Source organism: Aptenodytes patagonicus, chromosome 1 (genome assembly GCF_965638725.1).
Source record: "Aptenodytes patagonicus chromosome 1, bAptPat1.pri.cur, whole genome shotgun sequence".
Lineage (NCBI taxonomy): Eukaryota > Metazoa > Chordata > Aves > Sphenisciformes > Spheniscidae > Aptenodytes > Aptenodytes patagonicus.
Genome location: NC_134949.1, coordinates 100,180,391 through 100,195,586, shown reverse-complemented (window position 1 = coordinate 100,195,586; position 15,196 = coordinate 100,180,391). Strand labels below are relative to the sequence as shown.

Here is a 15,196-nt window from a genome sequence, read left to right as displayed (position 1 = left end):
TATTTAGTAGATGAATCATTCCCCCAGGGTCACACAGCAGAGAAATGATGAATGATGCTTTCAATCTTCTATCACCAAAACAAAGTTCCTTTTCACTGCGTGGATTTAGTCCCATGCCTCTGGCCAGCAGTGGTTTCAGAAAAAGAATATTTTTCCTATTTCAGCCAGTGACTTGTAAAACGTCTAAGGGCAGCATTTCAGCTACATTTCAAAGTCACGTCTTCAGCCAGAGCTGCTGGGGTGATTCCTTTACACCTTACTGCTCTCTTAAAACTGTGAACCCAGTACCCAGGCAGAGAAAAATACCAACGCAGTACATCTCTGAAACAGCCTGGCATGCCAAAACAGGAACCTGGACATTTTATACAGCCTGAGGACCCTTTATTATATACCAATATATATAAATACAAAATACACAGTTTAAAAGGACGCTGTCTTAAGGTCCTACGTGAGTTAAAACCTTAACCCAAGCTGGCTAATGTCAAGATCAAAGGATCCCAGAGTCTTGAGGTGCAGGTTAAATAATCCCATCTGCTTTGCAGAGAGAAAACACATTACCCAGAGCCAGTTTTACCCAGGTAAGAGGCAAGCAGGAGGGTGGCATTCCCGCTTGCCCTCTTTCCATCTGTTAGGAAAAATGATGCCCTGCATCCACACCACTGTTGCCCTGGGCTGGACAAGTTGCAGTGACAGGAGGTGGCTGAAGGCAGGGTTGGGTCAGACCAACAACTGCCCAGCCACGAGACAGGTAAAAACCTAGGCTTTTTGCAGTTTGGGGTTGTTTGGGTTTTTTTTTTTTTTGGTGGTAGCAATAGTAGCTCAGAACATTCCTGTAGAATAAACTTTGAAAATACGTTCTGCTTCCATTTACTTACAAAGTTAACCTGCTTCATATCACTCATATTGAAGCAGCAAGGTAGAGCAGTCCATTCCACATTAATTTCTTACCAGTTTTATTTTTACTACTCAACACCTATTCAAAATTTGCAACATTTCATAGTCTAGATACTATTTATTAAAATAAATACTAAGTATCTGTATAAACCCATCTGAAATGCAACCTCCAAAGAATTACTGCCAAATCGTTAACAGAGATAACTGGACAGACAAGCACAAGATAATCAAAGAAACCTCAGAACAGCAGTTAGGATGTTATTCACCCACAGTAAAAACTTCTGATCCCCTCAGTCATGTGCTTGTTTGTTCACTGAAAAGTTGGGGGTTTTTATCTATTTCATACTCTTTTTTTCCCAGCTAACGGCCAGTTAATTATACATAGTCTGTATGCTTACATTCATTTCATTGCTACATGAAGCCAAACTCCACAGCACTAGCATATAGCATTTTATGGCATTGCATTTTAGTAGCTGGCTTTGTATAGCATGAAGGCAAATACATGTGTTGGTTTTAAGTGTTCTGCCTTTGGATGTCATTTGCTGTTCTGATTCTGATACTGTGAAAGACAAATAAATCGATAGCATCTTCCTTTTATGTACAGCATTTTGCTTGTAAGCTACCACATTCTCCTCTTTCACTCAGTCTCTAGTCCTATCATGCTCGTAAGCAGAAACCTACAAAATCTTTTCACAATTCAACATTCAGCTAAATAGTAAAAGAAATTACAATCCCGCACATAAACAGATACTTCCATGACTCCAAACCCTGCTTTCCTCCACTCCAGTTGATCAGCTTGTAGAAAATAATAATAATAGGTAATCTCTGCAGTCTTCCTAAGTTTATAAAGGTTTCTTGCCAGCTTTGTGCCTTTCTCTCTTCCCTCTGAAAATCCTTTTCATTACCTGTGTCCAGACTCCCTGTTTCTGCCAGAGACTCATTTATCTTTTTTAAAAAAAGACCCATTAGTTTAAACATTAGTGGAAACCTTCTTCTAAAACTCAAAAAAACCCTCTCCAAACCCCCCCTGAAGCGCAAGTGCGGACCCTGCTGAGTGGCGAGGGCTGACACTGCACAGCCTGTTCAGGAGGAGTGCCAGGGGTTGAGCCCTGCCCTCTCGCCCACATCCTGCCCCCCACAAACCACTGACCCAGGGGAAAACCTGCTTCTCCCCCAGCCCCTTCCCTCACAGAGGAAGAGGAAATTAAGCTGCAATGGCGGAAAAGCTTGCACAAAATGTGCTTCCTCCTTTGACAATTACGGGTCTCAGGAGAAGAATTCCTGATTGTGATGGTTGCAGCCAGTTCCCCTTTCCCCGCACTCACCAGCTGCACTATTACTAAGCGTTAGGGAGCCTAAAAAAGCATTTTATGACAAGGACTGGGTTTATTAATTCTCAACTCACCTACTCGCTTTCATTTTAGGTTACTTAGCTTTCTGACTACAACTCAGCCTGGTTCATCTGGGATGCACATTTGAAATAGATGGGTGAGGAAAAAACAGCTGACATGCACTTGCTCCAGGAAGCCAGGAGGAGAGGAAACAGCCTGCACTGGCTGTCTTCTTGCTGCCCACAAGACCACACCAGCCAGGTGGGCTCATTTCTCCTTCCCTGGGTCTACAAGGAAAAATTTCATGGGCATAGGGTGGGATTCAGGGAATTACAGGAGAACTGCTCAGATCTGACCTACAGGTTATAAGTAATGAATTTTAGCAATAGGTAACACTTGCTGCCCTGCACTGGTGTATATCTGCCAACATGCAGCATCCACCCCCTCGCTCCTACCAGCCTCCTGCTTCCCACTGCACTCACCTGCCACTACACCATGACATACACAAAATCCACCAGGCAGCCTACTGCCCCTCCAACTGCCCTTTTATTTCCCTGCTTCCTCCTGCAGGCAGGTGGGATGCCTGGAAACACAAGGCAGCTGTGATGGATTAGTGAAATTAAGAAGGGGGCTGTGGAAACCACAGAAGAAGAAGAGGGGAGAAGGAAACTTCTATGTGCCCTTTGCTTTTGCATTACTTTCTAGGAAAGGCTGGTGGAAGTCGGAGTTGGCAACTTCCTCGTGTCTGATGACTCCTGGCTTGAAGCCAGTCGCTCTTGATGCCTGGATTACAAGTTCAGGTCGGCTGCAGTCTTGGCCTGATCTCTTATGCCCTTTGGGGAGCAAGACCTTCAACACCTGAAGCTCACAGCAGCGTGCTAAGCTGCTCTCCGGGTTTTCTGCACCCCAGCTCCTGGTGGGGGTCTCCTTTGGCCCAACAGCAACACCTCCCAGGCCAGCGCACCTACAAAATGCTGCCCTGTTTCAGACAGTCCCCCACCCAGTTTTGAGCTTGCAATGTTAAAGTATCAGGAATAAAGGAATAAACATAACTTTCAAAACCCCCAAAAATACAAAACATGAGTTTCATTATGCAGATCCCCACAGACAGTCTGAGTCTCAAATAAATACTTTAAAGATTTTTTCTACAAAACGGAATATTATAGTGTAACAAAATAAATAAATATCTATTATAAATTGTCCTTTTTTGTATTTCCCTCAGAGTGAAGTCACAGCAGGTTTGCTCGGAAGCCTGAGGTGCCATTGTAAGAAGTTTCTCTCTCACATGCGTAGGGCGGGCAGCTGCTCAGGTGTTCAGCAGCGCGCCGGGGCTGGGGGACACTGCAGGAGCCCACCTGCCCACAGCTCCATACTGCCCGTACTTCTTGGCCTTGGTACAGGCAGGAAGGACCTAACAAAAGAGAGGTTGTTGGGTTTTTTTTCCTTCTTCAAAATATATGGTTATTTTAAGTGCAGGCGTAAAGATCCAGGCTGTGTACATTACCAAATGGGTCCTTGCATCTCTGTGTGTGAGGGGAGACTAAAATTTTCCCCTCGCAACCCCCCTAGCAGGCTCCAGCTTGGACTTAGAGGCATGGCACCCATGGAAGAAGACGTATCACATTTCCTCCCACTGCTTTTTGTCTCCAAAACACCCATCAAAAGTAAGGGTGCACACTCTGGGCATATCCCACGAGGAGGCTGAGGTGCCATCAGCACAAAACTGGGCTGCAATTTTCTGAAACAATGCCACCTCACTCAGTTTACCTCTGCCTTGAGCTTGCCTCCTTCACCCCCTGTGCCAGAACAGCCTCGGTGGACAACCAGTAGTGCCTCAGCCCCTGCTGCAATGCGGCACCCTGAGCTTTCCACACAGAGGCACACTCTTCCTTTAAAGACCCCATTTTGTTTGAGATGCGTCCTCAGAGCTGCTTCCTCCACGAGCTGCACTGGCCCTGCCAGAGGGAGGTTATTTTAGGAGATGCAGAAAAATGGTGCAAGGGTACAGCCACTGCTTGCACAACTATTTTGTGCATAAATATAATAACAGAGCCACACTTCCCCCACAGAATGTCTTGTCATTGAGAAAATGAATGTTTTCTAGCTGTCATCACTGTCAAGTGCCTATGGGACTAGCTAAGCACCTTCAGGTTTCCCCTTCCCAGCGTGCTGCTACCCAGCTGTCTGGCTGGGGGCTGATCTCTTCGTCTCTCCCTGCCCCGGGTGCAGCCCGGGCTGGGCAGCATGCAGCCAGCTCCTATGTGGCCGGGCAGAGCTGGGTCCCGGTGGCAAGCCTCGCAACCGGTGTGGGTGAGCCCTACAGCAGCCTGGGGAAAGGTGGACCTACCCAGCATTGCCGGGCTGGGTTTCCCTCTGGGTCACGTAGGTGCCTGAGGCAGCAGCAGAGGCAGGCGAGAAGGAGGAGGGAAGTCAGGGGGACCAGCACCCCCACTGCAATGGCAATGGCTGGTGCCACACTGCTGTCCGGACCTGTGGGGAAAGCAGCGGGTACTCAGTTTGTGCATGAAGAAAATAAAACAACCCAAACCCATTTCAGACATTCCTTGACCAGTCCCCAGGGTGAGATAGGGCAGATAGGTGCACTGGGAGCACATGCCAGCACGCACACAAGTGGCACCGCCAGCAGACCTGCGTTTGGGGACTGTTGCCACGGTCAGGCGTGTGACACCCAGCCCCTCCGAGCTACCCAAAGCCGCACGTCCTCTTGATGCATCAGGCTACGTGACAGGGAAACCCTGCAAGTCCTCGGCAGAGGCAGGGAGGCTTGTGCACATCACAGCGTGCAGGGGACCCGACAAGCAGTAAGACATTGTATGCCATCGCCAAGGGTGTTTGGATGCTCCTTGGCACCTCCTCTGTCCCTCCCCAGCCCAACCTTGGCTGCTCTTCCAGATGTCTTCCCCACCTGCCCCCCCACCCCCCCTACCCCCTCAGAGGAGTTTCCTGATCTACCCCAGGAGGTGTTTTGTGGCCTCCTCCCTGCTCCAGGACAGGAGCAGTGTTGCATACTAACCCTGCACCATGGTGTCCATGGGCAGGACCAGGGTCACATTTAGAGAGGGGTGTTGGATCACGCAGGCGATGGGATACTCCTGGAGGATTTTGGAGTGGGTGTGGGTGAAGTTGCTGATGACAGTCACAGTCTGGTTGTCGAGCCTGACATGGTACTCCCTTGGTTTCTGCTGCAGGATGCTGGGAAGGTGCCAGGTGATTTTTGGAGCTGGTTTCCCTGTTGCTGAGCAGCTCATCCCCACCACTTTCTCAGAGCCCTCAGCTTTGTCTGGACTGGGTATAAGCTTAGCCTCCACTTTGGGGTCCGAGATGGCTGTAAAACACAAAGTAACAAAATCCGTTACTTTCTGCTCACGTTTGAGCAAAGACCATCTGTATTCACTATTATCTTGGAGGACAACCTTGATATTTAATCTTGCCTCCTCATCCCCAAAGCCCCAGCAGTGACAAATAAACATGAAAGTGATCAGGCAGCAGTCCGGAAATGAAGAGCTTGGCAAAAACAAAGGACAAGAGGGTAGAAGCATTTGTGTTTCAGTTCTGTTATTAACGGCAGCACTGCAGCATCCCGACTGAGAAGTGGTGATTATGGACGAGTAAAGAGCAACAGGTAGTGAAACCATGAAACCACATGTCCTCCTCTCTCTGAAAGGGCTGACTGCTTCAATGAGTCAAAATTCTTGTTCTTTTCCCCTAAACTTATCTGCAGGATTAGCTTTATTGCTGTTTGAGATGTGCAGGCTTGTGGACCAAAGGACTAAATGCATCTATTTGTGCAAGACAGTAATAGTGAATTTGTATGTGGTTACACCACAGGATTTCACCTGTGGAGGTTTTGTGCTTGTACAACTTTCTTCCCTCTAGTGTCGGGTTTTGGGGGTGTCATGGTATCCCTCAAAACCTTCATTAAAGATCACTTCTTCTGAACTCCTCCTCACCCTAGATTTGTGGATGCTGTCGCATTTAGTCTTACTCAGCAAGAAGGATGAACTACAGGCATCATTCATGCTTACTCACTCGCATGAAGCCTGCTTGCTGATTCCTATTTATACAAACTGTATTTGCAAGGAATAAAGAAAGGGGAGGAGTACAAGAAGCTGTTTTCAGCCTGGGTAGAACTCCAGGGGAGATCTGTACACATAAGGACATGTCTATCCCCTGTGGAAAATAACCTATTTACTCCTCAGCCATAAAATCATACCATAATTTAGGTAAGGACCTAAAGGAAAGGACCTTTTTGAGCAAAAAGGACCTCTGGAGGTCATCTCATCCAAGCCCCTCCTCAAAGCCAGGCTAATTAGCTCAGTTTGCTCAGGCCAAGACCTATAAAGGCACGTAGCTCCATTTGGCAGTGCAATCCACAGGTTTCCGTATGACGGTTTACCAGCCTGCCTTCTACTTCAGTGCATGGGCTAATGGTGTAGGGGTCCAAACCACACTCTACTTCTAGGTCCCTGTTTCTGACAATATTACTTTTTTTAACCATTTAAGTGCAGTGACAATTCTAGTTTCATTCAAGTCTGAGTTAATATGAATGCCTTCTGATTAAAAAAGTATCTATTACTATATTTAGTGGTACTCCATGTGTATATTACTATTCACATAACAAAAATACCAATGGCAATATTTATGCTGAAATTAATCTTGTCCCAACACTAGCAAACATATCACTATCATTTAGTGATCCTACTTTTAAACAAAAAAAAAATCTGTTTATTCTTCTTAGGAAAAAATGATTGTTTTTCCTTTTGGAAGGTGAACAAAGATTTGCATATGAATGAGGTGTAGAAGACACCAAAGGATCCTGTGAAAGGGGGAAAAGGCTTGTGCCAGATGCATAATGGCACCTATAACCTCCTGGTACAATTCCAGATGCACCTCACGAGGTTGTCTGGATCCTCCAAGCCATAACTGCCAGAGGGTGGAAGCAAGACATTGTATACCATCAGTTTTGCTTTTTTTTTTTTTTTTTTTTTTTTTACGGCTAGACCTCATTTATTTACTATGGTTGTACCTGCCTAGAAAAAAAAAAGTAGGTATTTCTCTTTTTTTGCATCACCCATAGACAGAAACTCAAACCCCACAAAGTTGATGAAACCCACTAGTGTTGCTCTGAGAGCAACAAGAAAAGTGTGTAGGGGGATTTCAGTTGGAACTTCTCAAAATCTCCCATGTATGAAAACACAAGTGTCACAAACAGTTTATATTTTGATTAATAAATGATCTCCGAACTTCTTCTTTCACTCACGGGATGCATAAAAATAAGATATCCACCCACAGCATTAACTTCAAATATTAGGTTGCAACATCCAAAAGCAGTAAAGGAAAGCTGTGACGGATGTTTCCAGAGGGGATGGGAAAAATTGCTCACTATCTTGGCAGAAACACATGCACTCCACATCTGCTCTTCTTGTGACTAAGCAGTTCTCTCTCTTCCCACATTGGATCCCAAGAAATGAGTATCAAGTGAAAAACATACTGTAGCATTGAGCTTCCCCTTAGCAAGTGTCTGTAATAGATGCACAGTCAAAACCTGTAAGTGCTTGCGTTTGCAGTAAAGTCCTGCTACACTGTTTGTTAGCGTGTGCCCACTGTTGATGTTTGATGCATACACTTAAATTAGCTGCTTCTTTTGCCTTTCATCAAAACATTTGTTTCCAGTGAAAAAGTACCTTCAAGAGATACTGTGCGCAAGTACCTGCTTTAGTAGCTCTTGCAAAGCAGTAATGCAAACGTTCCCAAATTTGAGCTGTGGCAAAAATTTTAGGAATTCCTAAAAAAATTTGAGGAATTACAGTATGCCTTGTGATGACCGAAAGCCTTTTCCAACCGTATGGGTGTTCACCAGCAACACCGTGCCTCGGTTTCCCTGTCTAAGAAATAGCGATGGCATTTCTCCACTGTGCTCAAGACTTCCAGGCGAATGGTGCCATCTGCAATGAAGGCAGAAGGTCTCCAAAGATGGCCCAGCAAATGCCTGGGGAATTTTGCAACCCAGCAAGTCTTGCCCATTCTCGTGTGGCACATCCCTTTCTCTCTGTACCTGCTCACTCCATCCCCTTCCTGGGTTTCATTCTCATCCTCTTTGGTGATGAAGGTCAGAAAAACCTTTCCAAAGCAAAACAGGGGGGGAAGGGGAGCAGGTGGTTCAAAAGAGACCTGCCAAGCACGCTTGAAACTATTCTGTTCCAAAACAGGTTTTGCTACAGGGTAGGAAATTGCTGCTTCTTCTTGGGTTTGCTGTTTTCAGCCAGGCAGGTCTGAGGTTCCTCCAGTCATGCCTGTTTCTTTCTTCACAGTGTTGTATCCAGTTCTTACATGGTTTCACTTCCCCTCGTCATGCAGCGACAGTGCCCATCCTGGAACAGCCCCTTTTGCGAAGGCTGTTGTAATCCGGCAATTACCAGTTTGTAAACTCCCTGGCAGTCCCCTCTTGAGGGCAAAGACATGGCAGCATTTTGTTTTCAGCTGGTGACTCTGGCTTGCTCACGTTGCCCTGAATCCCTGAGCTTTGGGAGATTCCTGCTGGCTTCACACTCCATCCCGGGGAGTCCTCTGGGCTTGTTCAGGCAAGTTGTTCCCATCATTATGAGTCAGGGAATAAGGGAGTAAGACTGTGGCTTTTAAGTAGCATCACTTAAATTAGCTTCAATGAAATACACCATATGTGAACCAAAATCTTCTGTCACAGTGTCGAACGCTGAGTTTATTCATGGTGACCCTCCAGGACATGTTCGATGAAGCACATTTCAGGGAGGTCACCATGACCCCCGTGAGCCAGCCCCTGGCAGTGGCCCGTGAGTCTGTGCTGGTGCAGCAGGAGCAGCCTGCCCACGAGAGAGGTGAAACCCTTCTCAGTTGATGCGTTTTTGTCCAAGATGCAGGAAGAGAGGCTTGCAGGAGTGTGTGTAGCAGCAGAAAAACATTTTTTTTTAAAGTAGTGCTCTGCTAAAGGATGAATCATAGCCACAAGGCTGGTGATTTTGGGAAATATTTTCCCCACTTGGATAAAAAAACAAATATAACTCCGTGTTTAGATTTACATGATAAACAAGAATGGGATCCCTCTGCAAGGCACTTCCACATTTTCCTGTAATGTATAATCAGTGTTTACCCTCTGAATGACTCAGGGCTGGGTGTCTTTACTAACAGCTTCCTCTTCATATCTGAAATATTGAGTGAATTTCTCCTAATTTCTCTTTTCTGCTCTAGGACCTTTCCCAAGAGAGAGGAAAAAGAACTTTTGTTCCAGGCTTGGTTTTCCCTCATATTCCCCCCGCCCCCTGCTTTCCCCTATTGCTTAGGTCATCTTTCCCCTATAAGCCAGGAGCATCTTTTTGTCCATGCAGAGGACTCCTGGCATGTGGGTATGTGTGTGGGCATATGTGTTTGTGTCTTTGTCCGCAGAAGGTACTAGGGATAAAAAAAATACTCTGCAGGCGTCATACCACCAGCAGCACGTCCCAGACACTGATATTTTCCACACGGGACATGATCTTTGGCCAATGTCCCCACAGCAGAGTCAGCGATGAGAAAGTCAGGAGCCAACAGGGTGTCCTCAGGGTGTGTTTAATGTCTCAGCTTCCTCACTGTCAGAAAACCAAGACCCTCCCTCAAAAGATAAACAGCTTTTCACTCTTGTTCCTTTTGAGTTCATCTATTTGTCTGTGTTTCAGCTTGTACTGGCTAGCTGATGATTTCATATGGAGGTGTCAAATATTGCCACCTCGACTCATGATTTAACTCTTTTCTTGAAGCTAATTGACGCTGACCTGCACAAGATATTCATGTGGCAAAGCCCACAAGCTGCACCGTATTTCAGCCTTTTTTTTTGCAACCCTTTCCTGAGCCCAGCATAACTACTATCATTTTTACTATAGCTTCAAAATCAGCTTCCAGATTCTCTGGTCACACACATGCCGCTCTGCTTTTTGCATATTTTAAATTTTTAAGACCGAAGGCAGAGTAAGAAAAAAGTGCCTGATTTCCAGGCTTCAGAGGTGACAGCAGCAGTGAAAGGAAGCAGAGGAGTATGGGGTTCACGGCTGCGGCAGGCCAGCTGTCAGCACAGCACATGGCCAGGGAAACTTGGAGTAAGTCATGGGTTATACATCAGCTTTTGGATTTCACTGTTATTAACTTAAAGGGGAAGAAAATTAAAGAACTGTTGAACGCTGGTTTCCCATCAAAGGTAAAACTAGAAAGGGAGGGGGAGCCAGAGAGGAAGCTGAGCCACCTTTCCCACAGCAATTTAGCAATGACCAGTGGTCAGGGAAGGTTTTTCCCGGGGAAAACGACTTGGTCCTCAGATGACAGCCCATACGCCATTATGATGCCTTACCGTAAACCTTGAGACACATCCTGCCGGTGACAGCCCCCGAGGGGAACGTGTTGAAGATGCACTTGTAGCATCCTTCATCTTGGAAGGTGACTCCACTAAGGGAGATGGCCGAGGCTTGTAACTCACTGTGGGCAAAGCTCACATGGCCAACGTAACCCTTTGCTATCTTTTGGCCATTCATTGTACTGTAAGTCGCTATGTTGTCTTCAGCCCCATCTGTCTCCTTCTGCCAGGTCACCTGTAGCACATCTTCTTTCGTGACCGACCGGCATGAAAAAGTAACGTTTCCTCCCGCCTGGACCGACTGTGTCTTTCTGTGCATCACCTGCACGGAGCCTGGGGGAGAAGCGGGTACTGCACTCAGCATTTCTCACCACCCTTCTGCAACCCACCCCCAGCAGAGTCCCCCCAGCCCCTCACCCTCACGCCTGAGCAAAGCAGCTCCGGAGGGTCTCTGCCCCTCCATCCAGGGAAAAAATGAAAATGCAGCTCAAAAGAATTGCCCTGAGAGTTTTGCTGGGCCTGACACCTCTCACACAAAGCATCTCGCCAGCCTGATAACCTGTGCTATAGAAAGCGCCACCAGGAAAGACAGCTGCAATGTCAGGAGTGACTGATTTCTGTCTGCTAAGACTGCTATCCCATGGGCACTCATGGAGAGGTTCCCTAAACGTTCAGCCATGCTAATGTCCAAATGGCCACCGGCCCATTACCGCTCTCTGAGCCCTCCTGCAGCACAGTGAGAAGTAAATCAGTAAAGCTGCTAAAAATTCTTATGTGTATCACTATACATCGTGCATCCGCATTTGTCAAAGACTGACAAGAGAACAGAAAACCAGAAGGAAAAAACAAGGTAGGGAGGACCAGAGGCAAACTGCATCCGTCCTCCTATCTCAGGCTTGAGGCCGTGCAACTGGTAAGCAGCTGAGACCCTGCTGAAGGCCCACAGACGGAAAACTTTCGTAGCATAAATGCCATGGTATTAAAGGTCTCCAGGGAAAAGAAAAAAAAAAAATCAGTCTCCTTTTCCAATTCACAGACACATGTGGAAAAACTATTAAGGGGACAGGCAATCAAGATGGACGCTCCCAGGTTTGACAGCTCAGCTCCATAGTCCTCTTAGGATAATAGTTTTTAAAGTTTATTTGTGTACATCAGCATGGGAAGGGAGATATCAGCAGGGACAGATACAGCACTGAAAACATATAATTCAATTTACAAGAAAGGGAAATATCTTTGCAGATTTTAAAGACGAGTGAGGCTGTCTGCAGTGCCCAGAGGTACACTTGTCTAACCTGCCCGACAAAGCTCGCTCAGGTCCTGCCCCCTCTGTGGCTGTGGCCATAGCCTGGCAGGTCTCCGCAGGAGACTGAGAAACCAGCTGTGAAGCTGTGCCAGTCATTTTGCTTTTCAGAGCTCAGTAGTGCCATAGGCAGAATACACACCATGACCATGGAAGTTAGTTTGAAACAAATTCAGGCTTTTCTACATGATTTTTAATTACAAAACCAAATGTAACACACCCACACTTTCAGTGGCCTGAGCAGACACCTACAAGCACCATGTCCATCACTACAAATAATTCTGTCCTGGCTAAAGCAAATCAGTGCCATACTCTGACCCAAATCCCAGCCACAACAGGAGATTAAATCAAACTTCAGTCATTCGGGGTCATTGGGAGCGTTTGGACATTTGCCTGGTTTATGATTTGCAAATTGCAATAAATTCATACATCTGCCTGCAGCTTATAAATGCACTGGTAGTAAATTAAGGAGAGGATGCTGTCAAGGCAACCAGCAGTGACATGTCTGAAGCCCCATGCGAGCGGTGCAGTCGCGTGCAGTGCCACAAGTGCCCTGTCACCACTGGGCTTGCCCCAGGGGATGCGAGGGGGGGGACTGCAGCACCCAGCAGCACAGCAGCAGGCTAGCAGGGTGACCGAGGTCCCTAACGCCGTTACAGTAACAATCCAGACAGACAGACAAGGGAGTTACCTGACGCAACGGTCCAGATGCTGGAGAGGAGCAGACAAGCGACCATCATCTTAGCTGTGCCCTCAGCGAGAGGAACGAGCGACTGATCCATTGAGCGCGGCTTCCCCTTTTTTATACACTTCACTCTTACTCTAGGGACATTCCCCCTCGCTGCACATACGGTAAGAGGCATCTCATAAAAACCTCCCGCCCTCTGGCACTCAGCTGAACAACAAAAATTTTGGGGTACATGACAACAAATGTCAGAAATTGAAGATTTCCCAGCTGGGCTGGTAGACAGATGGGGTAACGGGGTTACAAGGCTGGGTTTTTCACAAGTGCCTTTTCCATAAGGTTAGGTTTTTGCAAGTGCCTAAATAAAAGCCCAGATTTCTAAGATGGCTGAACATCCAATGCCTGTCAGTCTGCGAGGGGCAGGAGTAAAGGCCACCCTGGCCCTGACCTGAGCTCAGGGAAAGGAGCTCAGGTCAATAGTCATGCTGCAATGAGTACTACAAATGTCTCCAACATGTAACTCGGAGGACCCAGTTAGGGGTCTGCACTCCACGTGTAAATCAGTGGAGACCCAGGAGCTGCTGATGCCGCTGTAACGCAACTCTTTTTCCAGGTAAGGAGACCAGAGCAAGCCAAGCGTCCAACCCCCAGGTCATACGTTGCCTCGGGGAAAAAATAGAGCCTTGGCCTCCTCTCTCCTCCATTGAGGTTGCCCCCATCTCAGCAGGTCCATGCTCCTTCCCCAGCCCCGTCCCTAAGAAAGACAGGGCTGCCGTCCCGCAAGCACACCCATTCCTCTCCACCTTCACCTTGAGATGACATAAAAATAGCTCACACAGCGTTTTGAGTCATTGTTTTTGTGCTTTTTTGCTTTGTCATTTTTACGCCTGTGTTTCTCTTATTCTGCCAGCTGTGATCACATTGCTGAAACCAACAACACCTTCAGCCCATGGGTTGCTCACGCACCGCGTGGTGGGGCAACCAGCCAGCAAGACCTCATTTGCTAATCAAACTTGTACTGGTAAACTGTGTTTCATGTTTCTACTTTCTGACTAGGTGGCTTACATTTTTGCAAATTCTTACTACTCCAAATGACTATGATTGCACTAAAAATGTTTAATTGCTGCACAGATTAACCTTGAATCATGCAAATAGGTTGGGGGAAGCCAATGGGCCCAAATCATAATGCAACAAAAAAAAATTCTCAGACATGCTTACACATACATAGTTCCTTCTCCCAAGTGGTAATTAATTATCTGAAAACAGAAACAGCTCAAGTATCAGTATTCCTCTAAAGAAACATTTTGGAGGTGCTTTTGAATAGGTTCAATAATTCATTCCCATCTCTCTGCAAACTGCGATTGCTTCATAGTATTTTCTTTTTCCTTTGAGGTATCACATCTCATTTTCCTTTCCTTTCCTTATTTTCATAGTTGCATTTTCCTGCAAGATTTCTGGACGGGCATTCTGGCCTGACCAAAATGTGAAATCAATGAAAAACTGTTCTTGTGGGGTTTGCCAGACCATTTTACAGCTATTAAGCAATGCCAATAGCTTCAACAGGCTCTGGACCAAGTCAGAGGGAAAACTGCCAGCCTTGAAATGGAGATTCATAAGCAAACATTTAATTTCTGATTGTCAGTCTCTCAGAACTTCCAAAACTGAAAAAAATATTAAAGATTTGCTGAAACTACGTCCTTTTGCACCAAAGCCTCCTAGCAGGGTGTGAGTGACCTATTAAAAAAGATTAACAGAAGAGCTTTCCATAAGCTTCCAACAGTGCAGACGCTGTTGAAGTCCTCATAGCTTAACTTCACCACTTAGTGATCACAAAAGGAACTGCACTCGATGTAAAAAAGAACTGCAAGCCCAGTTGATGTATTTTTCTGCTCATAGGAAAAGTTCTTGTCAGCTTAACCGTTTTATTTTCTGCCAGAAACACTCTAATCTTCCAAAAGTCCTTCCAAATAACCCTGAAAACCTGGGTGCTGCTACAGCAAACATCTTTCAATAAAGAGCAAGCCTTCACTCTTAGTAACATCCAAGGAAAGGATAGAGATGGCTATTGCTGTTGGAAAAATGTGTTGACTTTAAATTGTTTACAGCATCCCCCTCCTGGTGATAAGGAGCTGGCTGCTCCTTCCAGGCTCTGCCTCTCCCCTGACAGCTCCTGACACCACAGGGAACCCAGACATGCAGGGACCTCCCTCCCAGCCCATGTGCGTGTGTGCCTGCATGCGCATCCAACTGCTGCAGCATCTCTTTCTGACCCCCCTTCCTCCAGGGACCAGCCAACATCAGCAGTTGATGCATTACTTTAAATATAAGGCAGGCAGGAATGTGAGGTCCACTCATTTACCCCACTACTCATTTCAATTTTGTAAGTATATCTTGAAGTGCAGTTCAGACAGTTCCTGATCTGTTAGTCTTTGCATAGACTTTTGGTGGATTACAGACCTCCTCCTTGCTTGTCAGTCAGATCCCATGCTCTCCTGCTTCAGTTGCACAGCAGCTTCATTTCTGAGAACTGCACACCATGCCTGAGCTTCAGGCACTTTCCAAAGCCAGTGAAAGCTTGGGAATAAATTAGGCGGAAGATAGTTCTGCAA

At 46.4% G+C, this 15,196-nt stretch overlaps 1 pseudogene; it reads right to left on the bottom strand.

Annotated features, from left to right (window-relative positions):
• Positions 1–4,371: 4,371 nt before the first annotated feature.
• Positions 4,372–12,765, bottom strand: LOC143158820 (nectin-3-like; annotated as a pseudogene).
• Between the last annotated feature and the right edge of the window lie 2,431 nt (positions 12,766–15,196).